The sequence below is a fragment of the Cryptomeria japonica genome, chromosome 11, assembly GCF_030272615.1.
Source record: "Cryptomeria japonica chromosome 11, Sugi_1.0, whole genome shotgun sequence".
NCBI lineage: Eukaryota > Viridiplantae > Streptophyta > Pinopsida > Cupressales > Cupressaceae > Cryptomeria > Cryptomeria japonica.
Window position 1 is genome coordinate 252,445,221 of NC_081415.1, and position 14,632 is coordinate 252,459,852.

Genomic DNA, 14,632 nt, shown 5'->3' on the forward strand with positions numbered 1-14,632 from the left:
AAATATTGTTTAAACCACCAAAATGTTTAGTAGGTGTTCACATTATTTCATGCAATCTTTTATCTATGTAGTGATACAATCTTGCTCCAACTAATGAGATCTCATCTATAAGGATAATGCACATCTATTGATAATTATTATATCATATTATATATTAATATTATATGTATCCTTATCCTTATCATTGAGAAAAAGTTGAATTTTATGTGAATCTATTTTGAATACCCATGTTGCCACTGTAAATGTGTTTCAATGTAAACTTTATTTAGTATCTAGTTTAGATTAATTTAATAAAATATATATTATATAGTAGTTTTTGATTAAGTAAAGAATGTTAACCAAGGCATTGACCCTTTACATAGAAAGAACTATAAGCATCACCATAACAACACTAAAACAACACTTTTGCAACACTAAAACAATAGTCATCCAAAGATTAAAAACATACAAAGAGTTTGAAACAACAAAACAAGGGGGACCCCGACCAGAACAAAGACCAAAAAGAAAAGAACTAAGGGGCTGACTTGTGGACCCCAGTCATCTCAATGAACCTATTCCAGTCATTGTACAAAAAATTATAAAGCTCTTGGGCCTCCTTATCTGCATCATCAACAACAATGCGCTCTCGCAAGAGGGAGAGAGTCAATGCCGAGCTATGTAGCACCTACAGACAAAACTTGCTAATGCTAACAATTTGATTATCATGAACATCCATCATATGTTTGATCTCCTTTATCTCTTCTCAGATGGCCTTAGCATTCAGGAGTGGGCCTAAGTTGTCAATAGGCTTTAGAAGGTCATTGACCTCTCTGCTAATGTTCTGGAGTTGCTAAATGGTAGGGATCCCCTTGGGAATCTCTTCCTCCTCTTGATTGATAAAACTATCAACACCCAAATTCTCCTTGTCATCCTTGGTAGTCATCGTTGCCTTAGCCACATCATCCCTAGGCATAATAACAGTCTAGGCTCCAGTAGTGTTAGTGTCCAAGTCCACCATCTTCATAACCTTATCAGGGTCCACAAGGTTAATTTGGTCCACAGGTTCCTCAACAGACATAACATTCCCAACACTAGTAGGGGGCCCAGAAATACCTTCCTCAATTCCATGCATAGACACCTTAATATCCTCACCACCTGTCGACCCATACAGAACACCCCCATCCTTGCCATGAGTGTTATCCTCCTCAAAGTCAGAGACATTTTGAGATTTCATCTTCTTCTCTGAGGAACCCTTGGAAGAAATTCTACGGGACCTCCTCCTTCCTTTAGTATTAGGTGTAGGGTTTTCATCCTCCAAATCATCAAATGAAGAATTTTCAATCACAATTTGCTTATGTTTTGAAGTGGATTTCCCTTTGCCCTTCGTAGGAGTGTGGTTTTTATCTTTCCCAATTGAGGAAGAGGACACAAAGTGCAGGGCAATCTCTGTGATAGAAAAATTGGAGGGGAACTGAGGGGAAGCAAAGGCTTCATTCACAAATTGAAAAATTATGGGGAGAGTAAGGTCACTAGAGAAGGCCGTAATGGGATGCAAATCAATGAATGGGAGTTGGAAGACATGAGGTTCCTAGGAGGGCAGAGAGAGGTGAAAGTTGTATAACCTATATATGAGGCCCTCATGCAGAGGGATGGGCGAATTATCCCCATTTTTAGGGCACAGGGCTTCATTAATAGAAGCCTCCAAAGAATGCAGGAGAAAAAATGACAAGCAAAGAAGATTATTGTTGTGAAAATGGTTAAGCAGGGGCAAGTGATAGTAATAAAATACCTTGTAACGACCTTCTAGTGTGAAATACTTCATAATAGTCATACAAATCTAGTTCCAAGGGTGTTTCAACTCTTCTTTGGTGAACCCACGTTGAATTTTCACTGGTTCCTCCTTGCCCTTGAAAAATCTTTTCAGGCCCTCACTATTGGCGACATGATTGGTTCTCTTCCATCTTCTCCTATCCAAGGAAAGACCCATCGCCTGAGCAATAGTTTCCTTAGAGACATCAAAAGAGACCCCCCCAACAGTAACCCTTCTACTAGACCAAGATGCCGCAAATTGGATCGAGAGATGTTCATCATGGTCAGAGAGGCTTTCCATGAAATCTGCCACCCCTACCTTCAACACAGTAGTTCAACAAAACAAATTCATTTTTTAAGTCCTTTGGGTTGTCTAGTTCGTAACACACTATGTCTCCCCCCATAGTTTTAGTAGAGAGAGTGTTTTTAGTACTAGACATGAGTAGTGACACACAAGAAGTTTCAAAAGTATATCCCTTAGCGAAAAAAGAAACAAGTTTTTCACAAGAGTCAGAGATTTTAATAATGATTTGGAGATCAAGGCGCCTTATAGTGAAATTATTACCATAATTATCCTTGGGAGTAGGTGTGTGTGTGAAAAAAGTGAACCTGTAGCTGCAAGCACAACACTTCAATTAAGTCATTATATGCATGGTTAGTAATCAATAATCAATAAGAAATAAACCATAGCAAAGCGACTAATTGCCTTCTAAAAGATGTGAGTATAAGATTGCTCTCAGATTTTTATAAGCAATACCAGTGACTAGACTACACCAAGACGAAGGATTTAATCTATATGATATTAAGCTATATGGATGCAAGATGGATGAGTAATTCAAGCAAATTCAAGCAACAATGCATGCAAGCAATAATGAATGTAAAATGGATGCAAGTAAAAAAAAACACAATGATTTCAATGACTCCAGAGCGAAATTAGTGTGATAATAATTTCCAAGCGTGTTCTCAAAAATCTCTGGGGTGAATTGGAATGAGAGCTGAAGACTGAATTTATAAAGAATTACAAGAAGCTCAGTTTAGGATTAATTGAAAATAATTGAGAAATCAGGTTGAGTTAACCTTGAGATAGATTCCAATTATAGTTTAATTGAAATGCATTCAAATTAGAAGTCCAAGTTGCATTGGAAAATAATAATAAATTATTTCCATGCACATCTGATAAAAATAGATAATTCTTCAATTTAATCAAGAAAAGAGTTTTCTTAATGCAACTGAACTTCTTTTTCTGAAAATCTTTGAGTTCCAATTTTAGAGAATAATTCAACAATTCAATTAAATTGCTTTTCTGATTTCAAGTTCTAAATTTAGAAAAAGAAATAATATCTCAAGTTTGATTTCTCTCTCTCTTCAATTCCCTTTTTTTTACTTTTGTTTTGTTTCAATTCAACTCTTTGTAATAAATTAATTCATCTTTTGTAATAAATTAATCCTTTCGCATGATTGAATGGCAAATTTATTAATTAATTAAATATGCAAAGATATTTAATAAATTAAAATGAGATAATTGATCAAAATGATTATTCTTGAAATAATTCAATTAATTAAATAAATATTTAATTAATATTGAGTGGTTGATTTGCCATGTGATTTTTGATAATTAAGGAATTAATAATGTGCTCAAGATTGATTTAATTGCCTTTGGTTAGGACCTTGGTGATGTTGTCGAGATTAGGGGCCCATGGTTTAGATGACCAATTTTAGGGTATTACAGTAGGAAGTTTGTGAGAGCAATCAATCACCTCATGTAAAATGACCTTGGGCACGTAGAAAACCATCATGAAATCGAAATAAAATCGACTATCATGAATGCAAGGAAAATGTGGCACAAATTGCATGCAAAAACCAATCAAATCCATCCAACTAGGCTAGTTGATTTGCATGCGATCACACTTTAGATTCATCATAAAGAAAAAACCAAGGAAAGTGTACCAAAAAATAATAGTGGCGTACACCTCACTCTTAGTAGCCATGCTGGTAGTCCACCTCAGTAGACTGTTGGTGTTAGTCATCAAAGGACTGCACTTATTCAAATTTGAAAAAAAATCCTCCAAAGGCCCTAGAAAGGAAAGAGGAGAATGCAGTAGAGACCAAAGGAGAGCTTAATCATGAGGAGTAAGCTTAGTGCACTCTCCCTTAAAGAGGGTGTTAATAGTAGGAGGCAAAGAGTGGAGATTCCTCCAATATTTTATGCCTGAATCCATTAATCCGAGTGCTGCAAGAGCATCAACAACTTTATTTCCTTCTTTATAGATATGCATGATGCAAAAGGATTCAAGCCCTAAAATGAGTCTAAGAATATCTTTGACTATACCTTTGTAGCATCGTAAATTGTACGCACTTGCTAGGGTGGTACAATTTCACACCTAGTTTAGCACCCGCCTTGGTGCATTTTACATTTTGCATTGCATTTCTCCTTTAGCACTTAATTAATCAAATTAATTAGGTCTAAGGTCCTATTTCATTGTCCTCCACATCATAAAGTTGGGCCCTTTCGTTAAAGCGTGCCCTTTTCATTTTATTCCTCCAATACATCATTCAATCAAAAACCCTAATTAAGTCCTATTTTGAACTTGGGGGCTTGGTTTCGGGGGTCAAAACATCTCAAAATCACCTCTAACTTCGGGATTCTCTCTCTAATCATCATATTCGACGGCCCTGAAAATTTGGTGAAAAGTTGTCGGGACCATGGCGCCCGGAGTGCACATGGTCCCAAACATTTTTCTCGAAATTTTAGGAGCACAATCCAATCATAAAATAAAGCTTAACCCCAAGAAATTGGTGGGAGATTCAATCTCTAGGTCGGCCAAAAGACGAAATTACGACCTAGGGTTTCATACATAAGAGCTCTCTTTCTTCATTTGAAAGGATCCGGAATTTTATTTTCAAGAACCTCATATGCAGCGAAAGAGCAGATCTTTGAAGACTTCAACAACATTCAACATCCATCTATCAAGCATTTATCAATTTCATTCATCTATTTAGGGCTTGGAAGACATTGAAGAGCAATAAGAGATTACCGACTGAAGATTGGCTTGTACCTCTCCCTTGGGGGTTGGGTATGATTTCATATTGTTTTCATGTCTTTGTATAAGCTTCAATATATCACTTATTCATGCTTTAGATCACTTTGCATCTTGATTTAGAGCATTTACATTATCATTTACAAGCAATTAGTGTTTACTTTCTAGGTTGCTCTAGTTTGCTTATTTGCATTTTAGGATCTTGCACACACACAAGGTCTGCACACACAATACATTTTACAATACAACTTGGCTATTCGTGGAGGTGGAAATCACCGAAGCAGGGGTTTGAATAAGGCAAAACCCTATATAGCCGCCCACCATACCCTTTTCAGATATAAGTGCAGGTTTCGGGACTCGAACGATGCCGCAGGTTGCAGATCCAGGAAAAGAAGGTCGAGACAGCACTCCACACCAAATTGCAGAGCAAAAGACCAGGACAGGGGCGTGGGGCGCCCTGGTCCTACCAAGACAGGGGTGCTAGGTGCCCTGGTCCCTGGGACAGAGGCGCTGGGCACCCTGGTCCTCCTGACAGACAACATTTCCGACAGTTTTCCAGAGTGCAAGACAGCAGTTTCAGGAGCAGTTTCCGACACGATATCAGGACAGTGGCGCCCGCACCCCCGTCCCGAACATTTTCACTCAGATTTTGACTCCGGGTACGCATTTGCATTCTTGTTTTGTCCTTGTGTTTACAGCTGTTCATTGTTTAATCTCAATTCTGCAATCTTGTTATTAGTTCATACATGCATTTTGGGATTAGGACTTGAACTTGCATCATTGTATCTTTCAATTACGACAAAGGAATAGAAATCCTAATAGGTAGCCCGTGGCTCTCTCTTTCACAAAAAGAAGTAGCCAATTGTGTGATACCTCTAGGCTCTTTCGTATTCCGTAATGTGTGTCAAAAGGTAGGATTAGGGCATGTTAACCTAGTCTCACTTTTTCCCCTACACATTTTGGTGAACCCGACGTGAAACTATCATTGCTTCCTCTTGCATTGCATTTGTTAGATATAGATCTAGATTTAGTGTGTTTTCATTTCATTTTCATTAAAAAAAAAAAAAAAAAAAGAGTGTGTTTCTTTGTATTGTGTGTCTAAATTTTATGCAACCTTTATTTCAAAATGTCAGACTTTTGTTTGCAAGATGTTCATGTTTATGATGATTATTATGAGTTTAGCCAAGATGAATTAGATGAATCTTTAGATGAGTTTTTGAACCCTAAAGATGCCAAACCCTCATTTTACCAAAAACTCATAAACCTTGTTACTATGCCATTTCGTTGTGATGAGAAAGATAAGTCGAATGGTTCCTCTCAAGGGTACATTCCTATCAACTCTTCCATTGAATCTAGTAACATGGTTGTTTTCAATAATCCCCTCTATGAAGAGATATATCCTTTTGAATCAAAAGATAAACCTTTTGATAGCTATGATCATACTTTGTTGGATGATGCTCTTGATGACTTTGTGGCTTTATCAAAATCTTTAAACAAGAACAAGACTTCTAAATTGGTTAACATGATAAACCTAAATGGGCATAATAAGCCTCTCTTTGAAGTCCAAGGTGCTTATCCTTCTCCCACCTTTCAAGTTCCTAAATCACCTCTCCTTACTGTCCAAGGAGGGTATGATCATGAATCCTTTCTTACTCCGAATAAACCAATCATCACTGTGCAAGGAAGAAAACCTATAAGTCCTTATAGTTATGCCAAGCAATTAACTAGAGAGAGTTATCATGCGGTTGCCCATACTTATCACACCAGAAATAATAGGCAACCTAATCCTCCTCCTCTTATTCCAGTTTCTCTTCCTACTCCTCAACCAACTCTTCCACAAGCTCCTCGTATTTTGCAAGTTATGGGTAAGGAATATGATCTCATAGAACAACTTAAAGCTACCCCTGCTAAGATATCCCTCTAGGATTTGATTCAAACTTCTTCCGCTCATCATGGAATGTTACAAGATGCCTTGAAAGATTTGAATGTTCCTCCACCAAATACATCTAGTAATATAGCATCTTTGCTTAACTCTGTGATGAATCCTAAAGCTCAAATTGTGTTTACCCAAGATGAGTTGCCTACTAGTGAAATTCAACATCAATATGATCCCTTGATGATTGTGGTTATCATGAAAGACAATGCTATAAGATGAACACCAGTAGATAATGGCTCTGGCCTTAATGTGTGTAGCATTAATCTATTGCATAAAATGAATGTGGATACATCCCTCATTGAGCCTGACTCTCATCCCATTTGAGGCTTTGACAATGTGGCTAAGACTTCATTAGGTATTATCACCTTACCCCTCACAGTGGGACCTGTTACTTTGCCTACTCCTATCCATGTTATGTCGGGAAATTTAACATACAACTTGTTATTAGGGAGACCTTGGATTCACAGTATGCAAGCTGTCCCCTCTACATTGCATAGACAAGTTAAATTTGTGTATAACAATAAGACATATACCTTGATAGGTGACACTAATTTCCAAGCTTGTTTACAAACATCTACTTCCAAAGGGGGTTCTTCTAAGTCATCCCCGTCTAGTGATGACTCTTTAAACAAGATACCTATTGATGAATCCTCATTCTCTAATGATCAAAATTCTTTGGATGAGTCTGGAGCTCCTGAAGAAGATTCTTCTCGACTTGAATCTACACATAAGAAGGATTTTGATCCTGAGAAGGTTCTCACAGAAGACGATTGGGGATCTCTTGATTTTAATCCCACCTTTGTAGGTGAATATAAGGTTCCTTCTAGAGAGCTTAAGGTTGAAAAGAAGGAAGAAGCTAAAAATCAGTCAATCTTACCTGAACCTATGAGCAACAATTTTGTGGCCACTTCTCAAACTTCTTCTCCTCACACCTTTAATTTTGAAGAGTTTGATTCTTTGTCTTATGAAAAACCACCTTCTCTTTCTGAAATGGCTGATTGTTATGGTCATGGTTTTCACATTTTTGCTAAGAATGGGTATCATGGAAATGGTTGTGGTGCTCACGAACAAGGGATAAAGGTTCCTCTAGAGAATAAGCTTCACCATTATGCCTTTGGACTTGGCTATAATCCTTGCAAACGCACTAAAGCTTCTAAGAGACCATGTATTAGTGTTAATGCTATTTCTACATCTCTATCAATGCAACACCCTGAGTATATTGATGAGGATCCTTTGTGTGCCTGTGCTTTGGATGTTTTTCCTACCGATGATGCTTTAGCTGAGTTTTTAGGAGCATATGATACTCTTCCTCGTTATCATCACAATAGGGGACTCCCTTATTGTTTGAACACTGAAGCCTATTTTGGAAAAGAGATTGATAATGATGAGATTGTGAAAGAATTCCCTCAGTTAAAGGATACTCCTCAACAAAGTAATCTTCTCATAAGTGACACCACTAATGTTAAGATGGATCCTTGCAATGAAGAAAAAGTTATTAAAATTGGAAAATGTCTGGATGAAGAGGAACAAAAACAATATGAAGATTTATTGCATGAATTCATCGAGATCTTTGCTTGGACACACTCTGACATGCTTGGTATAGATCCTAAGATTGTTACTCATAATATTGTCTTAGTTCCTGATGCTAAGCCCGTGAAACAAAAGATTTGAAAAATGAATCCTAAGGTGGCTCTGCTTGTTAAGGCTGAGATTGAAAAATTATTGGAGGCTGGATTTATTCGCCCTATTGATTATTCCCCGTGGATTTCAAATATTGTCATTGTGGCTAAACCAGATAATAAAATAAGAATGTGTACCGATTTTCGAGATTTAAATAAGGCTTCTTTAAAAGATGATTTCCCTCTTCCAAACATTGACATGATAGTTGATTCTACGGCAGGACATGCCTTGTTATCCTTCATGGATGGTTTTTCAGGATACAATCAAATTTACATTAACCCTCAAGATCAATTCAAAACCGCTTTCACCACTCCTTAGGGTACATTTTGTTGGATAATGATGCCTTTTGGACTTAAAAATGCTGGTGCAACTTATCAACGAGCGATGACCCTTATCTTTCATGATTACATGCATAAGATTTTAGAGGATTATGTTGATGATATTTTAGCCAAATCCATTCTTCGCATAGATCATATTAAAATCCTTCGTCAAATATTTGAAAGAATTCATAAATATCACATGCGCTTGAATCCCCGAAAATGTGTTTTTGGTGTGGATAGTGGAAAACTATTAGGATTCATAGTTTCGCATCATGAGATTGAGGTGGACACTAAGAAAATAGATGCTATTGTCAACATGCCACCTCCTAGAAATGTGTCTCAACTTAAAAGCTTACAAGGAAAGATTCAATCTATTTGTAGGTTCGTATCTCAACTTGCGGATCGTACCTTTCCTTTTACTCAACTTCTCAAAAAGGATATTACTTTTCAATGGAACGAAGATTGTCAGCAAGCATTAGAAGATTTAAAAGTGTATCTGGCTAGTCCTCCTATTCTTCAACCTGCTGAACCTTCTAAACCCTTCCTTCTGTATACAGCTGCTTCCTCTCATGCTCTCGTAGCATTGTTGGCACAACATGATAAAGATGGTAAGGAATGTCCAGTTTATTACATAAGTCATACCTTACTCGATTATGAGACCCGATATTCTGCGATAGAAAGACAATGCTTGGCCTTGGTGTTTGCGACTCAGAAATTGAGACATTATCTTTTAAATTTAGAAGTCCATGTCATGGTAAAGTTTGATCCTTTGAAGCATCTTTTCTCTAAAAATGATTTATCAGGACGCCTAGCTAAGTGGGTTATGATGTTAACTGAATTTGACCTTAAATTTGTTTCACAAAGAGCAATTAAAGGGCAAGCATTGACCGATCACTTAGTTGAGGCCCCTTCACCTTTCTCCTTCCCTAATTCTGAGTCTTTCCCCGATGACTTCATTCTTTCTATAGAGAAAGATGAAACTTGGGAGTTATACTTTGATGGTTCTAAGTGTCGTACGGGATCGGGGGCAGGCGTTGTTCTGATTTCTCCTACAAGGAAATCCATTCCCTTATCCTATCGTCTAAATTTCCTGTGTACCAATAACATTGCTGAGTATGAGGCTCTTATAGCAGGAATAAAAGCAGCCTTAGCTCTGAATATAAAGCACATACATATTTATTGAGATTCTCAATTGATTATAAGACAAGTAACAAGACTGTATCAAGCCAAACAAGACAAATTATCACAATATAAAGACCTTGCTATCTCTTTATTACAAAAATTCGATTCTTATACCATGGAACCTGTTCCTCGAAAAGATAATCGACATGCGGACGCAATGGCATGTGTGGCTTCTCTTGTATCTTTAGAGGATCCTATGGTTGATCTTAATTTTGTTATTCACAACCTTATTTCTCCAGCTATTGTAGATGATTCTAGCTTGGTAACATGTTGTGACTTTATAGACTCAGATGAATGGTACTCGCATATCGTAAGATATCTGACCGATGGTACCTTTCCTGATTACGCCAATAGGAACACTAGGGCTAGAATCCGCAAGCTGTCTGCTAGATATATCATTCTTTCTAATGTCCTTTACCGAAGGGGTTATAATGGTCTTCTCCTTCGCTGTCTTAACAAATCGGAAATCCCCGTTGCTCTTGAAGAGGCACATTCAGGTGCCTATGGGGGGCATTTTGGAGGCAAATCCTTGGTTCAAAGATTGCTTCGTATGGGATACTATTGGCAAACTATGCAGATGGATTCTTTTTCAAAATGTCATCAATGTCAACAACACAATAATCTGATTCATGCTCCTGCCCAAGAACTTCGTTCTCAAGTAGCTTCTTGGCCTTTCTCCACATGGGGTTTGGATCTCATTGGTAAAATCTCTCCTCCTTCATCTCAAGGACACACCTTCATTATAACCGCAACAGATTACTTTACGAAGTGGGTAGAAGCTATTCCCCTTCGCTCTACTACTGCTAAAGTGATTTGTCAATTTCTTCTAGAAAACATTATTTCTCGATTCGGGATACCTTCTACTATAATCTCAGATAATGGGACATCATTTAAGAACAAGGATGTGAAGAAATTCTTTGAGAAGTATCATATCAAACATTGATTTTCTACACCATACTATCCTCAATCAAATGGTCAAGCCGAATCATCCAATAAGATAATTGAACAAATTCTTCGCAAAACCGTGAATAAGCAAGGTAAGGATTGGAGTAATCAGCTAATCTATGCTCTTTGGGCCTACCAAACGAGTGTACGAATTGCTACAGGAACTACCCCTTATAATCTTGTTTATGGTGCTGACACTATTATGCCTTTAGAGTTAGAGATTCCATCACTTAGGGTTTCTCTCAAAGGTATAGTAGATGATGACTCTTATAGAGAACAATGACTTCAACAGCTTGAGATGCTTGATGAACAGCGTATAAACGCTCTTGAGCATATTCAAGCATATCACAAAACTCTACAACGAAGCTATAATGATAAGGTTATTCAACGTTCCTTCTCGGTAGGTGACTTAGTCCTCTATGAGAATCAGTGCAATGTGAATGCCTTACCTCCAGAAAAGGGAAAATTTAGTCCTAATTGGCTTGGACCATATATCATTATTGAAGATTATGGATCAGGTGCTTACAAAATAGCGGATGTAGATGGTACGCCTCTTAAAGAACCTATCAATGCTATGCACTTGCGTAGATATTATGCTTAATTCTTCATTCATTATCTTTCATTTCATCTATCTTCTTTTCAGTTCTTCAACATTGGGTAATATGTTAGTATATCCTAATTAGAGCAAAATAGAGTTAAATGATATGGTGTTTAATCTATATTGCTTCGTTCTTGACAAGCGTGTTTCTTTACTTTATAGTTTGTCTTGAATTCATTTATGTAAATTGTAAAAGATTTACATTTCCATTATGCTATCATATTGCACAATGTCTTTATGTGTTAAGTGGAATCGTATCATGTTGTGTTTAAAGTTCAAAATTAAATCACATTAGTTATATGATTCTTAGACTTAAGGCATATTTCTTCCCTATCATCAATGTAGTACTTGATTAAATATTTTAATTAAGTCACACATGTATCAATTTAATCATGGAGCATTGAGAAATCAATCACATGGAAATTAAATCCTAAACATACATGTACATCTACCAAATGTATTAGATTTAATCAAAGCAAAATTTACATTGTTTTAAGCATTAAAGATAACACATTTGAGACAAAGAGAAGCATGTATATGTATATATATATATATATGTGTGTGTGTGTGTGTGTGTGTGTGTGTGTGTGTGTGTGTGTGTGTGTGGATCATATACAAATATAGGTCACTATACATCCAAAATGTGACCTATCCTACATCATAAGATCATCTCCTATCCCTAGGGCTGGTGGCTGGAGAGTGACGACTAGATGCTCCCTCCTGATTCGGCCGTGCAGGTGGACCCATAGGTGTGTAGCGCGATATAGACCATGAGTGACTCCAAGAGGAACTCCTACGATCCCTATCCATAAGGATCACGCGATAGGAGGTAGCCTCGACCTGAGCTGCTGCTAGATCTCGCTGTGCCCACTGAAGGTTCTTTGATAGAACTCTCTCTCTGTCCCTCCATATGTCCACCTGTACTCAGAATGGGGAAAACAAGTCCTCATGCCGACCCGCATTCCCCTGAGGCCTATAAGCAATCTGTGAGGAACTAGGGATCTGTGCCATCGTGGAAATGTCTGTCACTGCTTGCTGAATCAAGGAACACCACTCCTGCACATTAGCTATAGCAGTAGAACAGATTTTTGTGTTAGTATCATTCTATATCATCAAAACATTAATCAATCAGTACAAACCTACTATATCTGGATCTCCCTCATGCCAGTAGGGATCATGATATGGTAGCATCTGTGACTGGGAACTACTAGGCTCCCCACACTCAAATAATCTATGCACGATGGGTGTAGGCTGGCCCATACTAGAAACAGGTCTCCGTATCGCCTCATGTTCCCCCTTTTGGGGAATAAGAGGAGGATCCAAGGCTATGGTATCATCTCCTGAATGGTGGGGAGTGGCATCTAACCCCTCCTCATCATCTCTATCCTCATCCTCATCTCTATCCTCATCCTCATCCTCGTCTGCATCCTCACCTGCATCCTCGCTCTCCTCATCTCTATCTGTGTCATCCTCCTCCTCCTCCTCGGCACTAGGCTGATCTCTTGTGGGTGGATCAGGATCTCCTGCCTCCTCATGACCCTCTCCCTCCTCTAGCACCTCCGACCTGGATCCCTGATCCTCATCTCGGTCTCCATGTCTCCATGGGCCTGGATGGCCTGTCGGGTGATCTGGTGGAAAGATAGGCCCTGGGTATGATCTCATAAACCATGAGAGATACCTGCGCTATGCTCTAGGCTCTGTAGAGTAATCAGTGACCACATCCTGATCGGATCCCTCTATATCTGTAGTCTCGATGTCATCTATCGTCGGTCTTGCTACTGCTCTAGGTCTGGGAAGGACTCGTGAGTGTCGAGTATAGATGGGTACATCGGCTGGAACACACTGCTCTAGCCCAAACTGCCTCCGTACTCGGTCAAAGTAGAATGGGATTATGATATGTGAATATTGTCCCCGTAGTAGGCGGTTCCTCTGTAAGCATGCTAACTGTCTCTCCATCCCATCCCATCTATGCATCCGCAGATATGGTCTCCATACTGTCACCTCAGCTATAAATCTATCAAATATCACTCTCCAATATAGCAAATCCCCAAATCTCCACTCACTAGTAAGTGGATAAGCAAACACCCTAGGTCGCTTGCTAGCCGTACTCATCGGAAAGCCGACAGGCCTGGTGCATGTGAAGTGCTCAAATATCCACACCTGCAGAAGTGTGCATGTCATCAAGCTGCAACCCTGTCCAAACACATACTCCTCAAGGTCGTGATAAAGATGTGCAATCATACTCTGACCCCAAGCATATACTCTCTTGTGTCTCTCCATAGCTCTGATGCACCATGTGAGACCCCCATGCATGTGCGTACCTCACCCATTAGGGCAGACGGCTAGTGCAATGATGGCAATCATAAGACGTCTCACAAGGGGCACCTCTCCTATAGGATGTAAGAGCCAGCTGACCATGATGCAACCTCTCATCTCGCTCGGCATGACTCTCCCTATGCAGTATACCTACTCCCTCTGATGGTCCTCCGTTGACTGATCGGTCGCGTATGTCATAGTAGCTCCTCTGATAGGAAGACGAAGTATGCGATACACATCCTCAAGTGTAACCGTCATCTCTCCTACTGGAAGATGGAATGTACATGTGTTAGGATCCCATCGATCCATCAATGCCATCAGCATCACAGGATGAAATCGAATGGCTGGCATGAGGATCGCATACCATAAACCCATGATTGACAATGTATCCCTCTCTGTCTGAGTCAGCCGGGGAATCTGATCTCGCAGACTGCAAAGAATCTGCCCCGCCGTATGCTCTCTCATGTATGGGAGACCCTGCAACACAAAAACATAAGTATAATCAGTACTCAATCATCAAAATCATTCACGCAAACTGTCGAACATCGTATGCTAACCCTGACATCCCTCGCCAAGTCCTGATTGGGACCATGGCACCCTGTCAGGGACCATGGCGCCCTGAGGGGACCATGGCACCCTAAAGGGACCATGGCACCCTGGGTGGGACCCAGGGTCAGATTCCAGGGCCCGCAAACGATCACAGAAAGTCAAATGCAAAAAATCAAAAGTCAACATTCAGTCAACTCACCTCGTCCAGTGGCTCGTCATCGATCACAGCCTGCCGCAGGATCTCAATCCTCATGGGACGCTCCAGTCATCGTGAAGGCAT